At 36.8% G+C, this 12,409-nt stretch overlaps 1 long non-coding RNA gene across 1 annotated transcript in view; it reads right to left on the bottom strand.

Annotated features, from left to right (window-relative positions):
- The window catches only part of LOC106999774 (uncharacterized), a 28,464-nt gene extending 16,899 nt beyond the window's left edge, over window positions 1-11,565 (bottom strand). Inside the window, exons 1-3 of the long non-coding RNA XR_013396899.1 lie at window positions 11,243-11,565; window positions 8,354-8,478; window positions 8,041-8,122 (exon numbers count right to left, since the gene is read on the bottom strand). This is a non-coding gene — a long non-coding RNA (uncharacterized LOC106999774). The remainder of the gene's footprint in view (window positions 1-8,040; window positions 8,123-8,353; window positions 8,479-11,242) is intronic.
- Window positions 11,566-12,409: the final 844 nt, after the last annotated feature.

Genomic DNA, 12,409 nt, shown 5'->3' with positions numbered 1-12,409 from the left:
TCTTGGACCCGTCATTGAATAATTGATAATTGATAATTCCATTGAATAAAAGTGGTCTAAACACTCTAATTAGCAGACAGAGATTTATAGATGGAATAAAAAAGCAAAACCTAACTACAGATGAACAATGTGGGGGTCAGGGCCACCAACCCTTACACTGCAAAAAATCCAAATATAACTTTTCACTCCCCAAAGACTTAACTACTACTATCTTACTGTTGACCAAAGCCTTATAGATAACGTAGTCAATTAACACATATTTTGTATGTTATGTGTGTTATATACTGTTTTCTTAAAATAAAGTCAGCTGGAGAAAAGAAAAAGAAAGTCATAAGGAAGAGTACTATCCTGTATTTAGATACCGTAAGCTCTATGGTCTGTTTACAAGATGAATCATCTGTCTGAACTGGTGGCAACCACCGGTGGCAACCGCAGCTGCAGACCTCAATCTACAGTATCTATCAAGCAATCAACTTCTTCTTGTAATGTCATGACTTTTCTTAGGAGCACTGCCAGCATCACTGGTGGAACTTTGTGTGGGTCCCATGATGTTACTAAAGGTTTAAGATATTGCACAAAACATGATTTAAAAAATGCACAAGGACTGTGAAAGACCACTTTTTATTGTTATATGCTCTTTACTAGAGAGATAAGTTGCTCAGGTAGAGTTGATTACATCACATGGCATTTTAAGCAGAGATGTGCAACACTTGAGCTCTCCACAACAGCAATAGCAGGTGGCTAGGAAATTATTACAGTATGAACTACAGTTAATTTTATACGGTTATGATTTAATACTGAATCTTTAAATTGTTTACATTTCTTTTGACTGCAAATGGCGCCACGTATGGTCTGTGTTTGTGTACGTTTTGATAAATTTAAATTTTTATTATAGATATGTGTATACTTTGTGGTAGTAAATGATACAATAGGCTAATATTTACATATATTTTAGTGACTCATGATGTACCTAACTTTTTCTTAAGTTTTAAAATATTTCTAGGCTATGTATTTCACCAGTGAGTTTTTTCAAATTGTCACAAATCTTCAAAAAAAATTTCCAATATATTTATTGAAGAAACTCCATGTATTAGTGCACCTATGTAGTTTAAACCAACATTGTTCAAGTCTCAACTGTATATGCTATCTGCAAGAAATGCACCTTAAAAAACAGTTCAATTTAAAATAACGATAGAAGAATGTTGGGATTCAATCAGAATGGTGGCAGTAATATTAAAGGGAAATATTAGGGAAAGTTATAGGGAATAGTCACAAACCTTTTGGAAGGCTGAAAGGTTACATAGCTTGTAATAATTGAACAAGCTGAAGGCAACTGGTTCTTACCTTAGAGCATTAGGTCACAGGGTAAATACTAGGGACAATAGAGGCTTCCCCAGTTAAGTCTGTTTACCCGACCTTCATTAACTAACCTTTGAGCCAGATGACCCTCTCGGGAGGAGGTCGGCTAAGCACATTGCCCCCTAATGGTATTTACTTCAGACCACAGTACCTGAGCTTTAATCATTCGTAGAACTACTCTCTTAACCATGTTAATTATCCACAAGTGTGTTGACTCAGAGATTCTGTTGTTAATTGTATACGAAATTAATGCCTAGAGTGTGAGCTGCTCAGGGCCAGCCGCAGTGATAAGCCTCTCTTGGTATGCAGGCAGTCGGACATTCAGCTGGACTGGCAAAACAGAATATCTGTGTGTCAGTGTCCGTTTTATTCATCCATCGTTTGAGTCAAGGTCTGTGGGCAGACCCCGCAGCTAATGCCCTCAAGTGTGAGGAGCCTTACCTCAGAAGAATATATATACCATGTAAATATTTATTACAAGAAAACTGGAGGGATTATATTCCTAGTATACAAAGTGGAACTCAGGACAAGAAATATTATCCACAGTAAAGAAGGACCATTTTATAATGGTAAAAAGTTAATTCCTTAAGAAGACCTACCAATCCTAAATCTGTATGCACCTAATTAAAGACAATTAATATGCATGGAATAAAAACTGAAAGAACTTTAAAAAAGACAAATTTATGAGATGAAGATTTCAACACCCCCTCTCTGTCACTGTTAGAATAAGTAGACAAAAAAAATGAGGAAATACATAAAATATTTGGACAATAATATTAATGAGCTAGACTTAGTTGACATTTATAGAATGCTCCATACAATAAGGCAAATAACATCATATTTTTCAGTGCACTTAGACTGTTAACCAAGATAGACCATTTGCTAGGCCATAAAATAACTAAAATAACTAAAAAATTCTATGGATTTCAAAAGTGTGGAATCATGCAGAACATGTACTCAGACCACAACAAAATTAAACTAGAAATAAATTTTTAAAAATCTGGAAAATCGGCCGGGCGCGGTGGCTCAAGCCTGTAATCCCAGCACTTTGGGAGGCCGAGGCGGGTGGATCACGAGGTCAGGAGATCAAGACCATCCTGGCTAACATGGTGAAACCCCGTCTCTACTAAAAATACAAAAAACTAGCCGGGCGTGGTGGCGGGCGCCTGTAGTCCCAGCTACTCGGAGGCTGAGGCAGGAGAATGGCGTGAACCTGGGAGGCGGAGCTTGCAGTGAGCCGAGATCACGCCACTGCACTCCAGCCTGGGTGACACAGCGCGAGACTCCGTCTCAAAAAAAAAAAAAAAAAAAAAATCTGGAAAATCTCCAAGTATTTGGGAATTAAATGGTACTTCTCTCTTTAACACATGGGTTAAAAAGTAAAGAGAAGGGAAATTGGAAAATATTTCCAACTAAATAAAAAGAAAAAATACACAGAGAAATTTATGTGATAGTATTGAGACAGAAAATTAAAAGTTTTAAATGGTTACATTATAAAACACAAAAGATCTAAACTCGATGACCCAAGAAAGTTAGCAAATGAAGAGCAATATAAATCCAAAAAAAAGAAAGCAAGAAATAGGAATACAAAATAAAGAACACTAATGAAACAAGAAGTTGGTTCTTTTAAAAGATCAATAAAATTGATAAATTATAGACTAGTAGTGCAAAAAAGAGGAGACATAAATTAGTAATATCAGAAATCTAAAAGGAGATATCACTACAGACCTTGCAAATATCACAAAGTTAATAGAGGTATTATGAGCAATTTTATGCTGTTTTATACATTCAATCACTTGGATGAAATGAAATTATCTAAAGACATATATTGCCTAAATTCAGAAAAGAAGAAATAAAACATCTGAATAACCTTATAGCTACTACAAAGAACAACACAGGCCCAGATGGCTTCACCTGTCAATGTTACTAATCCTACACAAACTGCTTTAAGCAAAAGAAAAACCTATCCCTACTCATTTAATAAGGACAGATTTATCATGTAGACAAAGACACTACAGCCTAAACATATGAAAATCTTTAACAAAATGTGAAAATCTTTAATATAATGAATCCAGCAACATATTAAAAGATTAAAAAATCATTAAGAAACAGAACATATCTCACAAATATAAAGTTGGTTTAACATTTGAAAATTAACCAGTGTAATTCGCCATATTAGCAGAATAAAGGGAAAATATGAGTATCTTAATGGATGCAAATTAAAACCACACTGAAATACCAGAACACACCCATTAGGATTGCTAGAATTGAAAAGGCAATATCAAGTGTTGGCAAGAATCTAAGGCAACTAGAACTCTCACATTATTGGAGAGAATGTCTGCATTACAAGCACACTGGAAAATGTTTTGGTCTTTTCTTATAAAATTAAATATATCATACAGCTGAACAAGTGGTCTCTGAGATATTTATATTTATGCAAAAAGGAATAAACACACACCCACACAAAATTTGTTTTTAAATATTCATACAGATGTTATTTATAATAGCTACAAACTGAAAACAACTCACAAATCCATCCAGTGGGAATTTATCACAGAAACTATTGAGTATCTTCACAATGGAAGACTATGCAGCAATAAAATGCAATGAACTGTCAATATACGCAAAAGTATAGATAAATTTCAAAAAATTAATTAAACAAAAGAAGTCGGACTTAAAAAAAGGTATGTACGTTTTACATACTTAAAAAAAGTATGAGTATGTACTTAAAAAAAGTATGAGTCTTTTTACATATTAGGACAGGCAAAACGAATCTATAAGTACTGAAAGCTGATCAGAAAATGATTGGTGGCCATTAGAGAAAGAGGTTGAATGGAAAGGGTCATAGGAGGATTTTTGGAGGTGATGTGTCTTAAATCTCGATTCTGGCTGTAGTTACACAGGTGTACATTATACAGTTGTTAAACTAATTACACTGTACATTTAAAATGAGTGCAATTCATCAATAAAGTTGACTCTAAAGATCAAAACAAAGCAGAGAGAAGGCAGTAGTGGACAAATATAAATATGAAGATCTTGTCCAAGAGCTTTCTGAGGAAATAAAAGTTCAATTTACATTTTTAAAAAGCCCACCTCTGCCAACACAAATATCAAGGCAGAAACTTCCAGGGGATGCCTCAGCAGCAGATTTGCTCTGCATTGTTCTTCTACTTCATCTTTCCTTTGTTGACCTCTTTTATATTTCAGGTTGGTAGTTAAACTCAGGTTGGTAGTTAAAAATTAGTGACATATATTGTTCTAAATGATGGCAGAAAAAGGAACTATGTGAAATACACAGATGGCAAACCTGCATTGTAGCTTGGTATTTATAAAAGATATGCATACTCATTGTGAAAAATTTTAGAAAAACATAAAAAATAAGAAAATAATCTTATGTATCTCATTAATCATAAATCTCAGTAATCTCATTATGAGGAGAGGGAAATATACACTATATATAAACAAATATTTACTCATTGATTACGATGTGCCAGGCATTGTACTGGACATAATGAACAAAATGAAGTTTTTTCCCAGGTGGGAGAGACAGCCATTACTCCAACAATACACAAGTGCACATAGTATTTTACATAGTGTTTTGTCACATGCTTGCACACGTATTGCAAATATATTTCCATGTCATTTAAGCTTTTGTTCAATAGTTTTTTTTTTTTTTTTTCTTGAACAGAGTGTCACCCTATTACCCAGGCTGCAGTGCTGTGGCTCAGTTTCCGCTCACTGCAACCTCCACCTCCCAGGTTCAAGCGATTCTCCTGCCTCAGCCTCCTAAGTAGCTGGGATTACAGGTACCTGCCACCACACCCGGCTAATTTTTGTATTTTTATTAGAGACGGGTCTTCACCATGTTGGCTGGGCTGGTCTTGAGCTCCTGACCTCAAGTGATCCACCTGCCTCGGCCTCCTAAAGTGCTGGGATTAAGGCATGAGCCACCGTACCCAACCTGTTCAATAAGTTTTAAAGCATACATAGTATTCCAATGTACAGTTTTACTACTTTCTTCTTTAGCCAAATTTTCTTTTATTAACAATTTACATAATTCTCCCCACTTTCTATTTTTGGTTATTAATAACAATACTAATGTAGCAAAATATTTGGACCTAGTTCCTGAGGATTATAAATTCTAAGAAATGAAATTTGTTTTAAAATATAGATGCTGTATAATTTGCAATGTGTTGATAGATCTGTAAAAAGTTAGACATTTTCTTCACCTGGATGTTTATGTGTTTGGGTTGCCAGTGGTCTTATTGAGATGCAGTAAGAAAAATTTTAATTGTTTACTGCGATTCTGCCTCCTCTAAATTTTATTCTTATAAAATATTGAAGTCTCAGGGAATAAAATACAGAATCACAGGTTGTCCTAGTTCTGAATTTTCTCAATTTAACCTTTAAAACTTTACATTGTTGCAAACTAGCCCAAGTAAACAAATGTATATCCCAGAGAGTATTATGAAAACACAATTCTGACATGCATTCTTCTTTCAATGATTCACATTCTCCATAATTTAATCTAGGGGACTACAAATGCAAAAAAATAAGAGGCTGAACTGGCTGTGACTTTTAATTCCAATACTGATTTCCCAGAGCATGCTGTGGATTATTCTTGGCAAGTATTTCCATGCTAAATCTGTTCCTTAGAAAACTCGTGGAGGTGATCTCATTCTGTCTATGCAATTCTTTTTGGCATTAATGGGACACTACATAAAGATCAAATACATAAAACATCAGCTAAAACACTTGTAGCAATAGAAACAGCAGTTTATACAAATAGAATTTATATGAGTTATTTCTGCCATGTTTCCAACAAATAAAGCTATAAAGCTTTCAATAGCTGAGGCATTCTAACTCATTGAAGAAAAGCAGTTTACCATAAAGGGGATTGTTTTCTTCTCTACCTCTGCAGGTAATTTATTTTGAGATTGATAGGGGTTCTATAACACTTTAAAGAAAGGAAGTGCTCCTTTTTCAAAAGGTGTTTATCCTTAAATGTAGTTAACAAATCTTCTTTTACAAGACTGTAAAGGGCATTCTGAAGATTGCAATATGTACATAATTATAATGCTCTATCCAACATCAGAAACTCAGAAGAGCTAGGTGGTAGTAGCCAAGAGTGCTAGGAAACCACAGTAGTCCAGGGTTTTTTGTTGTTATTGTTGTTATAAGTTTCTTTATCCCCACTTCCACAATCCCCACAAGTATTTAATCTAAAATTAAAGGCATATAGGCTTAGAGAAGTACTGATCTTCTGTGAAATCCACAGAGATCCTTATATTTTGATAACGATAATTTATTCACAGCAGAGAAACAGGAAAGGATTGTGGAAAAATGCAATTGTTCTTTAATAGCAGCTCAATATTATAGGCTATGGTCCTCTAACTTTAGATCTTAAGCTTAGTGATCTCTGGCAATTATAACTTCAATAATAATTTCTTTCTTAAAACAATTATAAGTAAAAGTATTTCACACATATATCTCTCCTCTATTCAAGTTATTACTTTCAGCTATAGAATGCATGCATGTATGAATTAAGTGAATTTAGGGTATGTTAATATTAGACCTTGTGTGATACACTATGAAATTTAAAGGTGGAATACTAACAATTCAATATAGTAAATTAGATTTTCTATTTATATAATGTAGAAGAATTCAAAGTATTTAAACCATTTGCCTTACTCTGTCTCAACATTTAAAAGAACAATATAATTGTGATGTTGGTCTATTATATGTTCTGAATATCACTGGTTGTGGCCTGATTTCCTAATTTATTTACCTACAGCCACATTTTGTATCTGCTTGGATGGTTTGGTTTCAAGTAAAAGAACACTGAGTTAAAAGTGGTTAAAGGTCAATAAAACTAAAGTAACACAATTCCAGGGCAGAGGTGTCAGCAGGTTCACAGTGCAGATCTCTGGATCCACTGAGTCTGCACAGTCTCTGCTTCCACTCACCCTTGTGAGGTGGCTGTCACAGCCACACCCCACACCCCATGTCACAGAATTCAAAGGCCACAAGACAGGAGCAGGCACTTCTCCTAGAGCATCTCCCTCTCATCAATGAAGAAAATAATTCCAAGAAGAGTCCCACCCCCGAGAATGGATTTCTTTTCCGGTCTCCTTGGCCAAAAAAGATAATAAGCAAAGACTTAGTTGAAAGAAAGACTAGTAGGAAAGCAAGTTTCTGGAATTTCAGCACCGGTAGTGGGAGGCAAGCTTAGGTCTAAAAAGGTAGAAAGGCTGGGCCAGAGAAAGGCTGTTGGCCAGGCAGCCACAACACTTTATGTATAAAGCAAGAAAACTCAATCATCTCACTTGTGAGTCTTATTGTCCTGGGGCTTTGATAGCGGTTGCAGTGATAGAAAACAAAGCATTTCCTTTGCCAATTTGCTTTCCCACTTTCTAAGACAACTATTTCACAATGTTCTCTTTTCCTCAGACTTCTAAAAGCTTCCTTCTCTTCGTCACTCTCAGTTTATGGCCTGGCCCCTTACCTCAGTTAAAATCTAGAAGCATTCCTGAGAAAATTTCCAGGTTTCTTGCCATTAACGCTACTATCCTACTGGTACCCTAAGCCCTAGACCGCATTCCTCACGCAGCTGATGGACTGCCAATCTCATGCCGTATACAGGGACCCTTGCCTACTCAAGGTCTCGAGTCCCCAAATTACCTTAGTCTCTCTCCTATACCATCATTCTTCTCTCTGTTGGAGTGATTCCATCCACCTGCCCATATGCCGCAATCTCTCCCTACTGTCAAAGATAAACAAGGTCAGACATTAGTCAAAACAGTGAAAACAGATCTTCTTCAGTAATTGCTGACAATAGGGGAAAGGGCTGAGCTCGATTCCAGCTTGTGCAGAGGTGACTGGGTGTTGTGAAGGGAGTAGGAAGGGGTGAGAAGACGTTCAGTAGAGTCAGGGAAGTAAAAAATTACAAGAGGTTGATCAGTGAAAGTGCGATTGGGCCAGCTGTATACTCTACCTGGCAACTATCGAAGTTAGGATTCCGTCCTCCATAAATACTGGGAGACAGAGGCTCCATTCTTCCTGAGGGGCGCTGTTGTCTTTGAGAAAGACACTCCTGAGTTATGGGAGACATATATACACCTTACAGAGAAAAAGAAGGATTCTCAGTTGTAACCCCTTTTAAGAAAATAAGAAAAGCAGGCATTTTAATGGGGAGGGGGAGGGAGCATCCAGGAGACAGGGCCTTATGCTGCTAGGAGCCATGCTAGAGTTGGGTTGTCTCTTAGTGCAAACGTTTGGATGGAGTCATTTCATGCTGAGAGTTCTGCAGTCCTCACTTCTTAATAAAGCAAAACAAAAGAAAACCATCCTTTTTGGAGTCCATTGATCTAGCCAAACATCTTGGAACAGCCAGTTCTGCTAGCTGCTCCTTCTTCACCTCTTATTTTATCCTCAGCGCATTCCTGTCAGGGTTTCCAACCCACCACTTCACTTCACCATTCTCATTATCACTGTTTACCATGACAAATTTAGCAACAACGTCATTTTTTTCCATTTACCCAAAATGTAGTTTTTGATACAGCCGAACAATCTCTTTATCTTGAAACAATTCCTTCCCTCGGCTTCCAGGGCACTGTGCCCAATTTGGCTCCTACACACTCGCAGCTCCTGATCCTCTCAATGTAGAAGCATCCTGGGGCTCTGGCTGGTTGCGTTCTTTTTTCTCTACCAGAGGTCTGTGTTTCTCTTCAAATTTTCATAGATTTAAATACTCTGACCTCCTCACCAGTTTTCAGACTTGTATGTCTACCTGCCCACCTGACATATCTTCTGACAGGCAACTTACAATCCTAAGTACAGCTATTGATTGTCCCTGTGTCTTAGTTCATTTTCTGCCGCTTACAACAGAACTGAAACTGGGTAATTTATAAAGAAATGACTGGATTTTTTTTTTTTTTTTTTTTTTTTACAGTTATGGAGACTGAGAAGTCTAAGGTCGAGAGGCCACATCTAGTGAGGGACTTGTTGTTTGTGGGAACTCTCTGCAGTGTCCTGAGGCGGTGCAGGGATCACATGGTGAGGGGACTGCATGGGTTCACATGCTAGCTCAGGTCTCTCTTACTCTTTCTATAAAACAAGCAGGCCCATTCTCACGATAACCATTGAGCCATTCATTCATTCATCCATAAATGAGCCCTTATGACTGAATCACCTCCTAAAGGCCCCCCACTCTCAATATTGCCACATTGGGGATTAAATTTCAACATGAGTTTTGAAGGGGACATGTAACCCTAGCAACCTTCACAATCAGCTCCTTCCCCAGTCTTTTCTGTCTCAGTAAAGGTCATCTCTATTCATCCAGTTGTACAGGTCAGAAACTTAGTATTCATTCTTTCCTTTCCCTCACTCTCTGCAGCTAATCTATTAGCAAGTTCTGTCATCTCTGTTTTCAAAATGTATCCCAACCTGTTTACTTTTTCTCACTTCCATTGCTGCCTACCACCATCCCCTTTAGCTTTGATTATGCACTGGCCTCCTAGCTGGTTTTGCTTCCACTCTTGCCTACCTATAGTATAGCATCCACATGACTTCCTGTTTCACTCATAATAAAATTCCAAACCATGCCTGCCCTGTGTAAGACCTGCATGATGTGGCCCCTGCCTAACTCTGAATGTATCTCCTATGTGCTTCCTTTTAAGCATTTGGTTCCAGGCACCAAGTCTCTTGACTGTTCTTGACATACCTGTATTCTCAACATTTACTCAGTTGCTGTTCATTTTACCAAGAAAAATGTACTTCCAGCAGACCCTCACATAACTTACTCCCACTTAATTCACATTTATATTCAGATACTGTGTACGGGAGTCTTCAAGGATCATCCTATTTAAAAGAGCACCTCTCGCCAGGCATGGTGGCTCACGCCTGTAATCCCAGCACTTTGGGAGGCCGAGGTGGGAGGATCGCAAGGTCAGGAGATCAAGACCATCCTGGCCAACATGGTGAAACCCGTCTCTACTAAAAATGCAAAAATTAGCTGGGCGAGGTGGCACGCTCCTGTAGTCCCAGCTACTGAGGAGGCTGAGGCACGAGAATCACTTGAACCCGGGAGGCAGAGGCTGCAGTAAGCCGAGATCATGCCACTGCACGCCAGTCTGGGTGCCAGAGCGTCTCTCACTGCCACTCCCACATCAATTTCTATTTCCCTATTCTGTTGTATTTTTTTCGTGCCATTAAATATTCATGTGTCTACCTGACATATTTAAATGACATTGTATTAAATCTAATATATTGAATTATATTAATATTAAATGACATTATATTAAATGCTGTATTTTTCATGTCACTTATCTCACCTTGACAATATAATAAATCACTACCTAATATTAATTTGTTGTGCATATATGATATGTACCTACTTACTACAGTGTAAGCTCTCTTGCCATATCCCCATCACGAAAACAGTGTTGACACATAGCAACAAGTACTATATCTTTGTTGAATGAATGAAAATAGTGTAATCCCTTTAACACTGTGGAAGAGAAAAGGGTGGTTTTGAGGGTATAAAATCCCTGCATTATATAAACTTTTTTATTTTAAATAATAATTACATTGGGTGATGTAATACGGCCAGAGCTGTGGTGCTGTCAGGAGACTGTTGTATTTGGCAAATCTAGATAATTGACAATATGTATGTAGAGTCTGATTATAAACTTCTAGGAGAATAGGAATCATGTCTATTTTACTCAATTTTCCTAGCTTTTGCAGAGCTAGGTTTGAGAGCCTCCTAACGGTGGTAAGGAGGACATCATTGTTATATGGCTGAACAGCAAATATTTCTTTAATACTTTAGTAAGTGGTTTTCCCTGAAAATACATACTGAAACTGAATCAGGAAATATACATACCTGGGTAAAGAAGACATCTAGATGTTTATCCAGTTGAAACTGAATGAAGTTTCTATTGGAAAGCTATTTTACCAGATGAAAAAGTAAAAAAAAAAAAAAAAAGAAAGCTATTTTAAATATATTTTATGTTGATATCATACAAGCACAGACAAGTAATTTTTGTCTTTACATACTAACAGGCCAGCAATTTTTGTTCTATATGAAGCACAATACATACTTATAGCATCTCCTGCACTAACTCAAACTGAACACTGTCTTCATCACATTTTCCAAAATTATGTATAGTGAATAGCAAGGTACAGCATTATGATTTTCTTTCTAAGTTCTGACTCAAATGTAAATATTTACATGGTACTCATGGTGCTTATACATCACATCTGTTCATTTTAGCAATTAGTAGAAACATTGCATAAGAAACAGAACCAAAACTCTTGCTTAGATCTTTGTGAATTTACTAGGAGCATTTTCGCTGAAAAAACAACCTCACAGCCATTAAAACACCATTAGAATTCTTTCAAGTTCAGGCATTGACCTCAGAAATAGTAATGGGAGAGAGCGATAAATTAACTGAGTTGTAGATCATTGGACTTCAAATCCTCCTCTGCGGAACTTTACAAGATGTCCCTGGGTTGCTGAAGTGGAGTCTCACCCTTTCATTCCATTTCAGCTGGGACAACTCCGCTTTCTTCCATTTCAAACTTTGGCATGTCGCGTATGATTTGGTGCTGAATTTTTTAAAAATTAAAAATCTCTGTGTTCGCTGTTAAATGCCTAATGACAAGGTTAAGTGAAAGCCACAAATAGAATGAAATGGAGGAGATAAAGAGTGTTTTCTGATATGCTCTTTTCCTTATGGATTTCAGAATAAAGATATTTATTCCAGCATTCATTCCTTGATTCATAAATATTTGTTGAGCAAAAATTATAAACTTGGCACTCTGAGCATCCTTAGTATTAGCAAAAATAGAAAAGAAAATCTGAATGTTCATCAACATGGAGATGGTTGAATATGTTATGGTAAAACCAATCTCTGGAAAACTATGCAACTGTAAAAAATTGTAAGTTGAATCTGTTGGTATTAACTTAAACACATGTTCAAAATATGTTCAATGAAAAGCAAGTTATAGAGACTATGTATATGATATATTCATATGCTCATATGTATAT

Source organism: Macaca mulatta, chromosome 8, assembly GCF_049350105.2.
Source record: "Macaca mulatta isolate MMU2019108-1 chromosome 8, T2T-MMU8v2.0, whole genome shotgun sequence".
Classification (NCBI taxonomy): Eukaryota; Metazoa; Chordata; class Mammalia; order Primates; family Cercopithecidae; genus Macaca; species Macaca mulatta.
This window is presented reverse-complemented; position numbering and strand designations above follow the sequence as displayed.